General features: G+C 34.6%; 1 protein-coding gene across 1 annotated transcript in view; it reads left to right on the top strand.

Annotated features, from left to right (window-relative positions):
- Positions 1–16,518, top strand: part of dlp (glypican dally-like) — a 91,792-nt gene that overhangs the window by 39,848 nt on the left and 35,426 nt on the right. The window lies entirely within an intron of this gene.

Here is a 16,518-nt window from a genome sequence, read left to right as displayed (position 1 = left end):
AAGTTGTAGAACTTTTAATTACCTACAACTTTGCCATTGAACTTTTTTTTATAGGACTTGTAGTTTTGTCGGAAATCGAGAGAAACCATTTTTTTCTCTTAAAAGCTCCCCCCTCCCGCTTCCCGAACTCGGATTGACCGTAATTTATTTTTCCTTACATTTTTATCATATTCCCCTCCTTTTCTAATGGGTTTCATCCGACTGCGATTTTTTTTTGTTTCAAAAATTATCTACTCTAGTCTAACATACCTACATTGCACTAAGAAATTATCGAACTAATCTATCCTTAATATAATAAAGCAGACGAGTTCGTTTGTTTGTTTGATCGCGCTAATCTCAGGAACCGATCTCAGGAACCGACCAGGTTCGATTTGAATCTCTTCGATTGATTTCGATTGAAGATCTTTCGGTGTTAGATAGCCCATTTATTGAGGAAGGCTAGGCTATAATCTATCGTTACGCTAAGACCAACAGGAGCGGAACCATGCGGGTGAAACCGCGAAGCGCAGCTAGTATAGCATGAAATGATGAATTAATTTCCAATTTTATGGAGCTAATATTAGAAATGGCAACACAGCAGTAAAGTCGCACCGCAGATTTTATATTTACACCGTACCATAGACACATCCGATCATAAAATGCGTCCGTCTTTACTTTCCCGTAGGTAACAGATAAGCTATATTAAATTTATTTCGTTAAGAAAGTTAATTTAATGAAGACCTACGAAATAATATTGAAAGCAGAAAAGTGTTTTTAATCTCGATTTAATCCTACTTTTTGAGTAGTTAGGAAAACTTACATGCTTGCTCTTTCTAATAACAGGAATTTCGATATCACGACACGAGAATCGAATGTCAAAAACGTGAAGAATTTAAATAATTTTTGGTTCGTTGTATAGATATTTTGTTACCTTTTGGATTTAGACGCAATAACCTGCTTTGGTTAATTATCGTAAATTATGAATTTGTCAGTCAGTTCAATTCACGGCGTAAACTGTCTGGAAATAAGAAGTCATACTACGCCCCGGATGGAACCGAGGGGGCGAGCTGGTATTATATCGTAAATTTATAAAGATATGCAGACAAAATAATTTATAATTGTATTGCATGTTAACATAAATTGCGTGAGTAATAATATTTAAACTTGTGACTTTTCCTACAAGTGTTTATGTGTATTGTGTAGTTAAACAATTTTATAACCGTCAGATGCAATATATTGTGTATTTTATCATTTATGTGTCGTATGCTTCAATAAACATTTGAACAAGTACCTACTGTATTGCGTCATGATATCTATAAATATAATACCTAAAACAAAGTTAAATAAAATATAAGTTGCTTATAAAGCAACTTTTTGAAAATAATGATCTTCTTATCATAATTAGGTATGTATCTTAAAAAATATCTCTCCATGTATCATGTAAAGAAAAAATAATAACGAATGACATGAAAAAAGTGACAGTTATAAAAATAACATCAAATTCAATTTCTTATTTCTTACAATATTGTGATATTCATACTCGGAAATTCCATTAAGGCATTCTTGTACCCGACAGTTGACACTAGTGATTATATCCTCTTTGGTTGACACGTTGTTTCTTTTTTTTCATAAAACGTCGTTTACCGATATAAATAATTTATTACACTGGCAATAATTTGTCCAAGTGTCATTTCGAATTACTACTGCGTAACCGAGCGTGTCAAATGTAACATAATCTATAAAAACCAATTACCGGCAAATCCGTTGTTGAATGAAATGCAAATGAAGTTTTTATACACTTTCTATTTTTCCTCAATAAATTGGTGATACTTGATGTTATAATATAATATGCCCGATTGCTTGTATCACGTGAAATAACAGTGTTTTTCATAATAACTAATTTTTTTTTCTGTCTCTACCTAACTAAATATTCATTCTATTTTATTTTAAATATAATATGTAAGTAATGATTGAGAAACATTTATCTAATAAAAACCCTATTTTTTATATTACGTACTTTATGTTTAATCTGGCAACATCTGTAACAGATAAAATAACAAAATGGTGCTCTAAACAAAATCGATTTACGCGGCGGTCGACCCATAACCAAAACATTTTGATAACTTCATTATGTCCAACCGTAATACATATTATAAAATATTTTTGTCTTCGGGGTGGTCCATAATTACACGTCATTACATTCCCTCTCTCTTTCACACAATAGAATTTAGTAATAGACCTCCCAAAGATAGAGTGAGACATACATATTTTGGGAAAGTCACGAGACTTTATTAGTTTTTAAAGATTAGTAAGCTTCATTATAAAATTGATAAGTAGGTATTTTAACAGCACTATGATTAGGTAGGTTAAATATCAATTCGTTTTAAAATCTTAATTAGGTATCTAATCTATTATTGCCTATGGATGCTAAAATTCAGAAAAATCTATAGTTTTTCCTAGTTTTTCTTTTAAAAATAGGCCTTAGATACGTAGGTAATAACACTAATAACATTGGTATGTATTTATATTAATATTTATTTTTCTATCTATGATGTTGATGTTATATTAAATGTCTATAGTATCATATAATATACTAGCTTACCGCCCGCGGCTTCGCCCGCTTTGTCTTAAACATAATAAATTATATACTAAAACAATAATATTAACAATATTACTCTTGAATCACTCTATCTATTAAAAAAAACCGCATCAAAATCCGTTGCGTAGTTTTAAAGATTTAAACATACAAAGGGACATAGGGACAGAGAAAGCGACTTTGTTTTATACTATGTAGTGATACTATATTGATACGATTTTGTTAATAAGCAAATACAAATATACATCTTTAAAAGTAATAGGAAAATATTTGATTGATAACGTGATTAATCATAACCGAAGTTATCCAGAAACCAGAGAAAGTCTATAAATATAAGTTTCGCCATGTGGTATCCTACAATAGACTGTAAAGTATAAACGCGTTTTGTTAATAATAAATATTTTATTCTTCTGCCGCCTCTAAACTTGCCAGATATTTATTACTTTTAGCACCTGAGGCATATCTATATGTCGGAGCAAGGTGTAGAATGTGAATCTATTTTCAAGCTGTGGGCGTTGCGTTGGGTAATCGAGCAAAGAAACACCTCAAACTCAATCATTTCTTTATTTACCACCGATTCGGAAAGCAGTATCTACTATCTACAGAGAAGAACCGGCAAGAAACTCCATAGTTGCTCTTTTTAATCATGTCAGTTTTAATACAATCACTTTAAATACAATCACTTAATAACCGTTACGTTACACATTTAAATTAAACACTAGCAAAGAAAAGGTTAACAGTTCCTAGTAGTGGAAGGTCCGAACTCTTCGATGTTCGAATGTGAAGTGCCGTCCCGAGGGCGAGCCTTCACCGGCTCGACCCGGTACAAGCATGAAGTAAGCCGCCAACTTCACTGTGCTGCCACCTCCCGGAACTCGTGCTTCGAGTCGTTTAACATCCGCGCTATTGACCGTCTCCGACACGGCCATCCTGCGCTGAACACGTCCTCGTGTTTGTGGGTGCTGTAACAAAGAAAACATCTCGCACAGTACATGCTCTTCGGCCAATCCTGACAAATTTTTACAATTAAACTCTGATATTTAATTTTTAGGCTTTTAAACCACAAAACTGAAAAAAACTAAATCCTTAATCAAGACCTTTGAAATTCATATCGCATACCATCGTCCCGTTAAGCTTTGCAAAGTTATAACAGTCGATCAAAAGATAGCAGTTTTCGACATTCGCAGGGGACACAAGGAATCAATACCTTCAGGATATTTCTTGTGAACACAGAATCATGAAATTTGTACAAGAAACGTCCTATAGCAAAGAATCTCATAATACAAAATTTAAGTTCATATGAAAACAAGTTTTTTTCTTAATTTGAATATCCTAAAATAATTTCCAACTTCAACCCTTTGAAATTAACCATTTTGATTAAAATAATGAAACATTGAATTCTGATCATTTCAATTAAATTACTACTAAAAGAAAGTAACGCATAAGCGACCAAACACCACTTTCACTGCTATTGTCATCAGCAGATCATTATTAAAGTATCACAAAAAAACTAGAGCATGAATCTTATCCGAGGCCTGTGGCTTTTCACTAAGCCCATCATCACACACGCATTCCACCGAATGCCAACTCTGGCTTTTCACTAAGCCCAACAACACACACGCATTCCTCCGAATGCAAACTCTGGCTTTTCACTAAGCCCCACAACAAACCTCATGTTTGTTCCACACGCATTCCTCCGAATGCCGAGTCCCACGGACTCCCATATTCCAATGGTCTCTACAAGACCCAACCTCCGCCAGCGTCACCCGCGCACCGCGCATCCACGGTTTACTATAAGCAGCCATAACCCCTTATAGCAGACACCGACTTCAACGGACTACGGCTACGAAATGACTACTGGCACACTCTGACCAATCGAACTAAGATTCACCGCTATCACTCAACTCAAATTCAAGTTTCAAACATTAATCAACTTCAAGTGGTACTTGGCCCTCAGGCATCCTCAATATTTTAACAAGGTGAAGTTACCCGAACATAGTATAAACAAAATCTGTCTTTTCAAAGTGATTATTGGTGTTTACAGGATTCAATAGCTCAACAGTTAAAAAAAAGGTGAAACCTGAACCGACTATTACTCATCCAACAGAATCAATATTCTTAATCGTTTTTCGTTTTAATTAACTCAAGTTATCTCCTATACAGCCATACTGACAATCATGTGTCCCCGTACGCCATTTCTCACACTACATTACTACGGTAATTCATCTCGGGATACCAAAATAACTACAATCCTGCCTCGGCCCACACTGACCTTACAGGGTTACCATACTGCCCCGGTCCTCCTGACCGGTCAGAACACACATCTACTATCCTGGACCTCATGCCAGATAGAACACCACCATCCTTCGATGAACTACATTACCATCACAATATTATTTCACGCAACACACTTACTTCACAACGTACGAGACAACAACCATCAGTATGCTACAACTATACTCTACTGAATTATACCTCCCAAGTCTATCATAGTGATAGCCTGTGCAGCTTGCTCAAATTTTAACAGCAGTTTTATTTTGTTGTTATGATCGTTGACAAACAAATGTGACAACAGCACAAAAATAACATCTTAAAAAGTTTAAAACGAATAATTCGTAACTGAACCGCAGAAAACACTCAAAAAGTGGTGAAAGCTTATTCTCAACTGAATATTTACCAACTTGAATTTAAAGTAATCATGTGATAACATATCTGCCTACAAAAAAATCGCGAGAAACCCTTAAAATTTTTATTTATCGGCAAATTTGAAAACTCAACTTAAAACAATTATTAAGTGTAGGCTTAAACTCATCTGTGAATCTAATATCGAACGGCAAAAGGGCTGAGCTAAATTTTAGTTTCAACGTAATAAGAATGAACTGCTCAACAACTACTGTACAACTACCTAATTGATGTATTCAGTTGATGTCAAACTGCAGCTAGTCACAAAAACTATTATCAAGAAATTATTAAATGCACACAATGTTAAAATCGATTAGGTACTATCGATGTAAATCGATTAGGTACCATCGATGTAAATCGATTAGGTACCATCGATGTAAATCGATTAGGTACTATCGATGTAAATCGATTAGGTACTATCGAATACTCCACGTTTAGGACTTATTTGAAGCTAAAAAAAAGAAAAATATGTGCGTGTACTACGCACGAAATGAAACTTCTTTATGACCTTATTTTTCAAAAAAAATAATTTACTATATGCAACTTTACAGAAATATGTCGAATCACGCGTGATAGGGATAAGAAAAAAAATGGTGCGTAACGGAAAAATGTCACGCTAAATTTTTTTTCAACCCCGATAAAGAAGTTTCACTTCAAAAACCTTCAGAAAACCTGGATGGGTTTTTCTTTTCTCTATGCAATTAAACAGACATTATCTGACGATAGTATGTAAACTGTAAAGGCGCTATTAACCTTAAGATTATTTTCAACAGTCTTAATATCTTAACATTGAACGGACCCAAACGTCGATGAGATAGTTAAAATAATTTTAAAGCAATCAAGTTACGTACTCAAACTAAATCTAGACCCGTATTCCAATCATAACATTTATCTTAGGCCAGCTGTTTATTTGAACACGCTAATTATCTGCGACATTGTATTATGAACTGCCTAAATAAGGACCTAATAAATTCTCCAAGTAAAAATTCAGAACTAAATGCCTCGATTTACCTTTTATTCGATCAAAGTAAATCTGTAACATTTCATAAAACTTCATATCGTAAAACTGTATACTGTGAATTGTTCACAACATTATTTTAAGAAATTACCACAAATATCAGCTGAAATAAAACCTACGAAAAGTTTATAAACCTCTAATGCACTAGTTAAGGCATTACTTTTCGTTTTTAATCGAATAGCAATAAGGCTGTCTTTGTGTAGCAATTAATTGCTATTTGTCAAGGGTTAGCCTAAATAAAAAGTAACGCAGGTAGTTTAAGAAATTAATGCGGGTAGTCAAGAAACTAACGCGGGTAGTTAAGAAACTAATTTAAAAGTAATTCGCATACTGTTTTTGTTCTGATACACGGACAAGTGAATGTTTATTGTTTACGTTCGATTGAAGAATCTGGATGCAGTGTACAAATTAATGTGCTTTCTTTCTTTAGTGTTAGCTCACAAAATAACAAACATTAAAGCAGTTCGTTACTTAATTTATCTTGATGGCAGTGCTTACGCCACAAAGTATTTTTAAAATTACGTGAATTACCTACTAAAGTAAACCCGTCCCTGAATAAGTGAAATAGGTACTGTTCCTGAATAAGTGAAATAGGTACTGTTAATTTATCACTGCGTAACTAAGATGGGCTGAATGTAGTGGAATAAGTTTTAACTAACTACAAAACCGTAACGCAATATCGCATGACCTAATAATAACAGATTTAACTATACACTGGTCTTGTAGGCTACAACTTTTAAAACAAAATCTAATCGTTACATTCGGTACAACCTGTAAATCAGCACTGTTTTTGTGCAGCATTTTGCCGAGGCTGTGACCATTTTCCTCAATTAATTTTAAAATAAATTTTGTAACTAATGTTTTTGGCAATAAATTTCTTTTTCTTTCGAATAAGTTACTACATTTTGAAATCCTATTTTCTTTATCTGACTGTACACTCAAAGTGAAATGTTATCTACTGACCGGTTTTGTATGAGATTGAAGGATAGTTGCACGACACGTCGACACGTCGCTCTGGTTCCGGTGATCTCAGGCTCGACGTGTTGATAGTAGTGATGGTAGCGCGACGCCCGGCGTGGTATTGCGGCGCCTGGCGTGGATGCGCAACGCCTGGCGTGGTGTCGCGGAGCCCAGCTTGGTGCCGCGGCGCACAGTATGGATGCAGCACCACATGGCGCCACGCATGACGCTCGACGCTCGACGCATGATGCTCGACGCATGATGCTCGACGATCGACGCATGATGCTCGAAGCCGGACGCTCGACGCAATGGCACGGTGCACGACATGATGACATGGCGCTGCTCTCGATGATACGGCTTCCGACGCGGTGATGCGAGCGGCAGTGTCATCCGTGCAGCGCGAGGCGAAGTTGCCACCCTGCCCGCACATAACGAGCTCTCCCTTTGTCACTGGCTGCTCAGTGACACGTATGCTCGTAGATCTGTAGGATGCTTCTTCCCGTTGAAACTGGATCGAAGTGCCACGTGGTTGCGGCGCTTTGACTTTTAATCAGGTTATCGTATATCGTATCGAGGTTATCGCCACGTGTTTTCTCATTTGCTCGATTTGATCCCAATTCTGATGTCGGAGCAAGGTGTAGAATGTGAATCTATTTTCAAGCTGTGGGCGTTGCGTTGGGTAATCGAGCAAAGAAACACCTCAAACTCAATCATTTCTTTATTTACCACCGATTCGGAAAGCAGTATCTACAGAGAAGAACCGGCAAGAAACTCCATAGTTGCTCTTTTTAATCATGTCAGTTTTAATACAATCACTTTAAATACAATCACTTAATAACCGTTACGTTACACATTTAAATTAAACACTAGCAAAGAAAAGGTTAACAGTTCCTAGTAGTGGAAGGTCCGAACTCTTCGATGTTCGAATGTGAAGTGCCGTCCCGAGGGCGAGCCTTCACCGGCTCGACCCGGTACAAGCATGAAGTAAGCCGCCAACTTCACTGTGCTGCCACCTCCCGGAACTCGTGCTTCGAGTCGTTTAACATCCGCGCTATTGACCGTCTCCGACATATATTACTATTATAATGGCGTCTATAAAAATGATTTAGTTTTATATCTGGAGATATTTTTTTCTTGATTTATCTGTCAATTTTTTTTCAGCATTTTATGGCGACATTAGTTCTGTATAGTGAATTTCGTAGCGGTATTTCGCTTATTATATTTTTTTTAAACATCTGCCTGGACACTGGACAGGTGTCCAATTTATTATCGACTTCTATAACCTAAGCTTTCTTTATAAATTAAAATATAATCTTAAAACTTTAATCGTTGTTGCTCTAAATCTATGCGGTTAAACAAAATCATCTGCAATAAATCCATTCATTGCACGACTTTTTAATTCTCAATAATTAGTAACTATTAGGAAAACTGCTCGGGTGGTCGTCCTCAAATAAATAATGGGTTTTCACATAATGATCATAATTTTTACAAATTGATAGCTTCACTAGGCGGATGATTACCTACTTATAAAATGCCGTTAAGTTAAGGTAATATTGATACCTACATATCTACCTATATCAAAATTATTGTACCTATGTATTAAACAATATTATTGCATTTATTGTTTAAATATTAGGTTATTGATTGTTCAATAAAATGTCAACTTATTTGTTCTGAGTTTCAGCTGGGTTCTATACCCACAAACTACAAATCACTGTTGTATGTATTAAGTAATAGTAGGTGTATCTAACTATCACAATTTAGCACGTGGTATTATTATGTCATCATCATCATCATCATCAGGCCATTTTAGTTTCCACTCTAAAGAAAAAGAAACCTTTGTAGTAATCTTTGCTAATACATATGTCTCTATGAAATTATTTACTCTGGGATGCTCTAAAAACATATCTGCAAGCTTACTATGTTTTTCGAAAAACCTCGACCTCTAATTATTATTTTTACATTAAAACATGTATACATGTAAAAGAGGAAATAATTTATTCCCGAGCAATTATTTTAATTACTATTTACATATTTTGCCAATTATAATATCTTTAAGCTTGTGCTTGTGTCAATTTAATTACTTAGTAGGTATACCTTATCCAGGGGCGTAGCTACCGCCGTATCTGCCGTATCAATTATACGGGGCCCCCGCGCCATGGGGGCCCCCAACATGCGTAAGCAAAAATTACTAAAAACTTCCCAAATTTTTTTTCCGAAATGACAAAAGTCAAAAAAAGCAATTTTCTGGCCTCCTGTGTGTATATTTAATTTGAATTGTTTGTAAAAATTTTGGAATAAGTGACAGATAGATAATTATTATGATGAATAAATATTTCTTTTAAGTTTTAATTTTATGCAAACATTTTTTTTTTCTTTTGTGAGAAATCTTTACCCTTCCTAAGGGCCCCCAAACAAATTTTTATACGGGGCCCCGCCAAGGCACGCTACGCTTCTGATCTTATCCTATAAAATGCGCTACGCTAATTATTTTATCAACTATGTTGTTTATATGCAAATTGCATTAAAGCTAGATATGTAGGAGGATAAATAGGTTGCTAGGTAGCATTCCTAGTATGTTGACAAGTCGTCTATTTTATTTTAATTGAGCAGTTGTTTACCACGTTATTATCGACGCCACTACGGCATAACTAATACCTAGTTATCTTTCCGATATAACCTAAATTAAAGAAAATTACTGTATTTTGTATGTTAATTTTCAACGTGAATACACTCCAATCTATACTTCTATACTTATATTATAAAGCTGCAGAGTTTGTTGATTTGAACGCGCTAATCTCAGGAAATACTTATAGTCTTATTTGAAAAATTATTTCGGTGTTAGATAGTCCATTTATCGAGGAAGGCTATAGGCTTATCATCACGCTAAGACCAACAGGAGCGGAGCACTGCGGGTAAAACCACAGAACATATATAAAGAGAGGTCTCTTTATAATTATGTTCTGTGGGTAAAACCGCGGGGCACAGGTAGACGCTTGTCTTTCATAAACTGATGACTTACAATTAAATTACAAAGCGAAACAAAACAAAATCTTTCAATTTGTCAACGCAAAATGTTCATTATTTAGCACCTTAGAAGCGGCACTTCAATCTGGGGTGAAAGGAAATTATCAAAGGGAAATATGAAATAAAATTACCCCACTTGTAACGAGGGAGTCTTCGAGGCGGAATCACTTCTCGACGCTTTTAAATAAATCGTTTTGGATTATAAAATGGGTTTGCGTTTGTTTAAGATTTCTTGGTGTTATGTTGTGTCGATCTGTTTTGTGTTTTGAAGTGAAATTTCTTTAGGCTCGTTTAGAGTTAAATTTCATGGTCGCGTCATGGCAAAACCTTCACGTTATGGAGTAGGCGACGATTTTGGTATCTTTGAATCTTGCCAAGGAAGTTTTACTTCTGACACGTGTGCTCGCCACACACGCTCTTATTATTTTGAATAATGTTTATATCTCTGATTTGTTTCTACTGGTACTAGACATAGCGCAAAATTCATTAAATTAATATGAGTGGGTGAAGAAGACTTCTAACTAGAAGATGCACTTCAAATACCTAATTGCTTTAGTAAGAACATGTAGGAGTGACTACTATAATTGGAAGAATGACTAAAGTTTAGATCTAAACGACGATTTTATACTGCAATGGTTTCTTTAAATAGTTCACGATAAGACGCTTCCGTATGTCGTTACAATTTACAATAATATATGGGTTCAATACGAATGGCATGACATTGATTTGATAATACATACTGACTAGATATCTAAATTACTTAAGAAATATATATAAATAATTTGGAAAATCCAAAAGTGCACGCCTCATAATTTTTTTTTAATAAATATTTATTAATTATTATTTTTGTTTATTTAATAACAATTAAACCACATCGAATCAGACCCTGAAAAATGAAAGGGTTCTATTCCTGAGCATACTCAAGCGTAAGAGAAAAAAATAATTTGGAAAATCCAAAAGTGCACGCCTCATAATTTTTTTTTAATAAATATTTATTAATTATTATTTTTGTTTATTTAATAACAATTAAACCACATCGAATCAGACCCTGAAAAATGAAAGGGTTCTATTCCTGAGCATACTCAAGCGTAAGAGAAAAAAAAAGACTCGATTAGTAAAGTATTTCGGTCGCTATCGTGTTAACAAGAAAAATAGTCCATTGAATGAGTCCCTCCAAGGGGGGTCTAGAGTGCGTGAGTTAGTAACGTAAGATGTTTCTTCGGAAACATGTCAAGAGTCCCTAGGTAATAAACATACTAAAACCCCGGGCCACTAGGAGGAGCCCCGGAGTGGGGGGAGGGGGGAAATGGGTCCGTTTTTTCATTTTTCGCTTAAATCTCAAAAACGGTACATGTTAGAGAAAAACTTTCAAGGAAAAGTTGAAAGGCCATAAAATTATCTACAAGTTGTACCTGAATCATTTTTTCTTATATCCTACCGTTTCTGAGTTATACGCAGTAAAACATGATTTTGGCTCAAACAATTTCCACATCAATCGATCAAAAAATATTTCTTTCTTCCAAAAAACTCCAATGTGCAACTTGTGACCAGTACTGATAGATTGCTCTTAATTAGTTCTATAATTGGTAAAATAAACACATTACTCCATGGAAGCCTTTAGGAGGAATCGATTGTCTAAATATTATATTAGGGCAGTTTGAGTTACTGAACTTGATCTTTTTATTTTTTTCTTCCAAAAAATTCAAAAGTGCAACTTGTGACCGGTACATATAGATTGCTCATAATTAGGTCTATCATTGCTAAAAATACCAGATTCCACCACGGAGGCGTTTACGGGGAATTGAATTTTATCAGGGTAGTTACGATACATGAACTTTTTATTTTTTTTTCTTCCAAAAAGCTCAAAAGTGCAACTTGTGACCGGTACAAATAGATTGCTCATAATTAGGTCTATCATTGATAAAAATACCAGATTCCATCATGGAGGCGTTTACGGGGAATTGAATTTTATTAGGGTAGTTAGTTAAAAAGTTCATGTATCGTAACTACCATAATAAAATTCAATACCTCCTAAACGCCTCCATGGTGGAATCTGGTTTTTTTATCAATGATAGACCTAATTATGATCAATCTATCGGTACCGGTCACAAGTTGCACTTTTGAGTTTTTTTGGAAGAAAAAAAATAAAAAGTTCAAGTATCGTATCTACCCTAATAAAATTCAATTCCCCGTAAACGCCTCCGTGGTGGAATCTAGTATTTTTATCAATGATAGACCTTATTATGAGCAATCTATCTGTACCAGTCACAAGTTGCACTTTTGAGTTTTTTGGAAGAAAAAAATAAAAAGATCAAGTTCAGTAACTCAAACTACCTTAATATAATATTTTGACAATCGATTCCTCCTAAAGGCTTCCATGGAGGAATGTGTTTATTTCACCAATTATAGACCTAATTAAGAGCAATCTATCAGTACCAGTCACAAGTTGCACTTTTGAGTTTTTTGGAAGAAAAAAATAAAAAGATAAAGTTCAGTAACTCAAACTACCCTAATATAGTATTTTGACAATCGATTCCTCCTAAAGGCTTCCATGGAGGAATGTGTTTATTTTACCAATTATAGACCTAATTAAGAGCAATCTATCAGTATCGGTCACAAGTTGCACTTTTGAGTTTTTTTGGAGAAAAAAAATAAAAAGTTCAAGTATCGTAACTACCCTAATAAAATTCAATTCCCCGTAAACGCCTCCGTGGTGGAATCTGGTATTTTTATCAATGATAGACCCAATTATGAGCAATCTATCTGTACCGGTCACAAGTTGCACTTTTGAGTTTTTTGGAAGAAAAAAATAAAAAGATCAAGTTCAGTAACTCAAACTACCATAATATAATATTTTGACAATCGATTCCTCCTAAAGGCTTCCATGGAGGAATGTGTTTATTTTACCAATTATAGACCTAATTAAGAGCAATCTATCAGTACCGGTCACAAGTTGCACATTTTAGTTTTTTGGAAGAAAGAAATATTTTTTGATCGATTGATGTGGAAATTGTTTGAGCCAAAATCATGTTTTACTGCGTATAACTCAGAAACGGTAGGATATAGGAAAAAATGATTCTGGTACAACTTGTAGATAATTTTATGGCCTTTCAACTTTTCCTTGAAAGTTTTTCTCTAACAGGTACCGTTTTTGAGATTTAAGCGAAAAATGAAAAAATGGACCCATTTCCCCCCTCCCCCCACTCCGGGGCTCCTCCTAGTGGCCCGGGGTTTTAGTATGTTTATTACCTAGGGACTCTTGACATGTTTCCGAAGAAACATCTTACGTTACTAACTCACGCACTCTAGAACTTTTTATTCAATGGACTAAAAGGATCCGCACATACAGACACACGGACGTCCAAGACAGAACTTTTTTAAACTGTTTTTTAACTAGTTTAAATAACAAAAATGACATCAAAAATATCATGAACGTTAAAAATAGTGTTTTTTCTTAATATGTGTGTGTATGTATTATCTTACAAGTGCAATGTATGATACATAAAGACATTTTAAGTTTGAAAAATCAGATGTTTTGCGCGAAGTGACAGTAGTACCCACCTCAACGCTTCGCTTATGAGGCGTGCAAAAGACTCGATTAGTAAAGTATTTCGGTCGCTATCGTGTTAACAAGAAAAAGGATCCGCACATACAGACACACGGACGTCCAAGACAGAACTTTTTTAAACTGTTTTTTAACTAGTTTAAATAACAAAAATGACATCAAAAATATCATGAACGTTAAAAATAGTGTTTTTTCTTAATATGTGTGTGTATGTATTATCTTACAAGTGCAATGTATGATACATAAAGACATTTTAAGTTTGAAAAATCAGATGTTTTACGCAAAGTGACAGTAGTACCCACCTCAACGCTTCGCTTATGAGGCGTGCAATAATAGGAGTCGAGAGGAGAGTTGAGTCCTTGGTAAACTTATAGAACTGTAAAGAATTGAATAAAGACTAAAGTATTTACCACATGTAGAGTGTTATAGATGGCAAATCATCTTTTGAAAAGTTTACGTCTGGTTTTAAGATACATCCAAAGTATTGCAAAGTTTAAATATGATTAAAGGATAAGAAGAGTATTTTTGGTCTGACATGCATTCATCATTCTGTCAATTCAGTTTAACATCTGTGAAACAATGGTCACTTGTATAAAGTGCTTCTTCGAGTGTAAAATCTGAGTGATAGTAGTAGATATATTATATCCTTTTCGCATGTGGCTACGCCCGCTCTGTCTGGAATTTCATACAGAATTACTCTATCATTTATTTATAACACTTAATTGCACAAACTAAATTATGACAAAAATAACATTAATACTAAAGAAATGCATAGTTTGTATAAGAGGCGGCCTTATTCATTGTGTAGTTTTAAAGATTTAAGCATAGGTACATAGGGATATAGGGACGGAGCAAGCGACTTTGTTTTATACTATGTAGTGATGATAGAATAGATTTGTATGCAATTGCATTTTAAATTACGATACGTACCGTCGAGTTAAAACACCCACGTCTGTCTTGTCTTAATGGTTTTATTTACATTAAAGTTATTTTGTTTGCTCCATGCAGAGATTAAAGGTGCAGTAAATCATACGTGCAAGTTTTTGTTTGTTTGTTTCATCTAGAAAGGAGTGCTTTTATTTTTAATTCTTGGATCTTGGAGCAGATTAAGAAATAAATGTGAATACGGCATTGGTTTAATTATGCTAATGGTGTGATTGCTCTTATGTTTAAGTTTTAACTGAATTAAAGTTACTTCCTATTTTATTCAGCCATTTTCTTACAGCCTAGTATAAAAAAAGAATCTGCGTATTCAGATTAAATGTCAAATAAATAATTTACAACTTCCTGGATTTTGCTTCTACTTCAATTAATAATACGCATCGAATCGATTTAAATCAAATAGGAATAATTACACTGCGATCACAGATAAATAATTTCACTGACATTTCTGTTTTTTACCTGTATTCAACTGTCAAATGGATTTATTTTCTTACTTGCCCTAAATGCGAGGAATTTAACATTTCACTTAGCATTATGCCGAACAATTATAATTTTACCGCGATAAAGGTGGCCACTAATATGGAATTGTTGGCATATTATTTTGTGGCGCGTTTTTAACAAGACAGCAGTGGCAGTCGTCACGTCGCTCGTCGCAAACATTAAAATATCAAAAGGTTGTGGTGTCGCGGGCTATCCGACCCTTGCTGAGGGTTGTTTGGTGTGGTACAAGGTATAAACGATGATTTAATTGAATTGTTTAATGAGAAGTTATCTTATGTGCTGATAGCGCAATCTAGAGCGATAACGTCATTCACCAGATTTGATTGAACTATTATTTTCTGCATCGATAATCGATTGTCTCATATTTGCAGAGATCTGTTTCTGGTTCTTAATATTATGTTTTCATACTTCGTTAGTTAATGTCCATAGGAAGGTCTTTCTAATTTCTAAGGTATTGATAAAATATATGTGTTCTTTTTCATAAAAATTCACAGACACTGGTCAATCACAGAAGGTGTAATCTATGTAACAATAAAGTTATTTTTTATTATTCCTTATAAAATCGCTAGTCGCGTTTACTTCAAACCGTATTTAATTTATATTGACCCCACAATCCCGCTATGCAAATTATAATGAACTTTACATCCCCGTCATAAGGATTATATTGCAATGTTTAGTATAAATCTGCGTTATCCTAGTTGGTAGGTTGGAGGCACGTCTAGTTTCACGCGGTGACGCGTCAATGGATGCATTAATTGAGATGCGATTGTTCATAAATATAGATAAGTTATGTTTATATGTAAAAATGTTTATACTGGAAACACTTGGTAATTTAGGACCTGTTTTGTACGTTGCAGTATCTAATAAAATTGAAATACTTACATTTATAAATAATTTTATTTCGTGTTTTTTAATCTGTGGAACTTCATATTGTTATCTTTCAAACTGTCGTATTTTTGTGTGCTCAAGAAAATCAAAAAATACTTTCGGCTATGCATTATTGATGACTAAAACTAAGAATAATACGTATTCAGAAAGAAAGCTTGAAACTTATAAGCGCTTATCGGCGCTTGTCATGTTCATATATTTTCCTGTCAGTGCTGGTAACCCGCGCAGGAAAATATATGAACATGACAAGCGCCGATAAGCGCTTATAAGTTTCAAGCTTTCTTTCTGAATACGCCCTTAATTTTAGTAGGCATAGAGCTACTAAAATATAATAATGTAATCTAGCACTACTTTAATAAT

Source organism: Colias philodice, chromosome 3 (genome assembly GCF_061535455.1).
Source record: "Colias philodice isolate Cphi_HAF_F1 chromosome 3, ilColPhil1 Martin Lab GWU primary, whole genome shotgun sequence".
NCBI classification, from domain to species: domain Eukaryota; kingdom Metazoa; phylum Arthropoda; class Insecta; order Lepidoptera; family Pieridae; genus Colias; species Colias philodice.
Note: the sequence above shows the minus strand (reverse complement) of the source record. Positions and strands in the feature narration are given on the sequence as shown.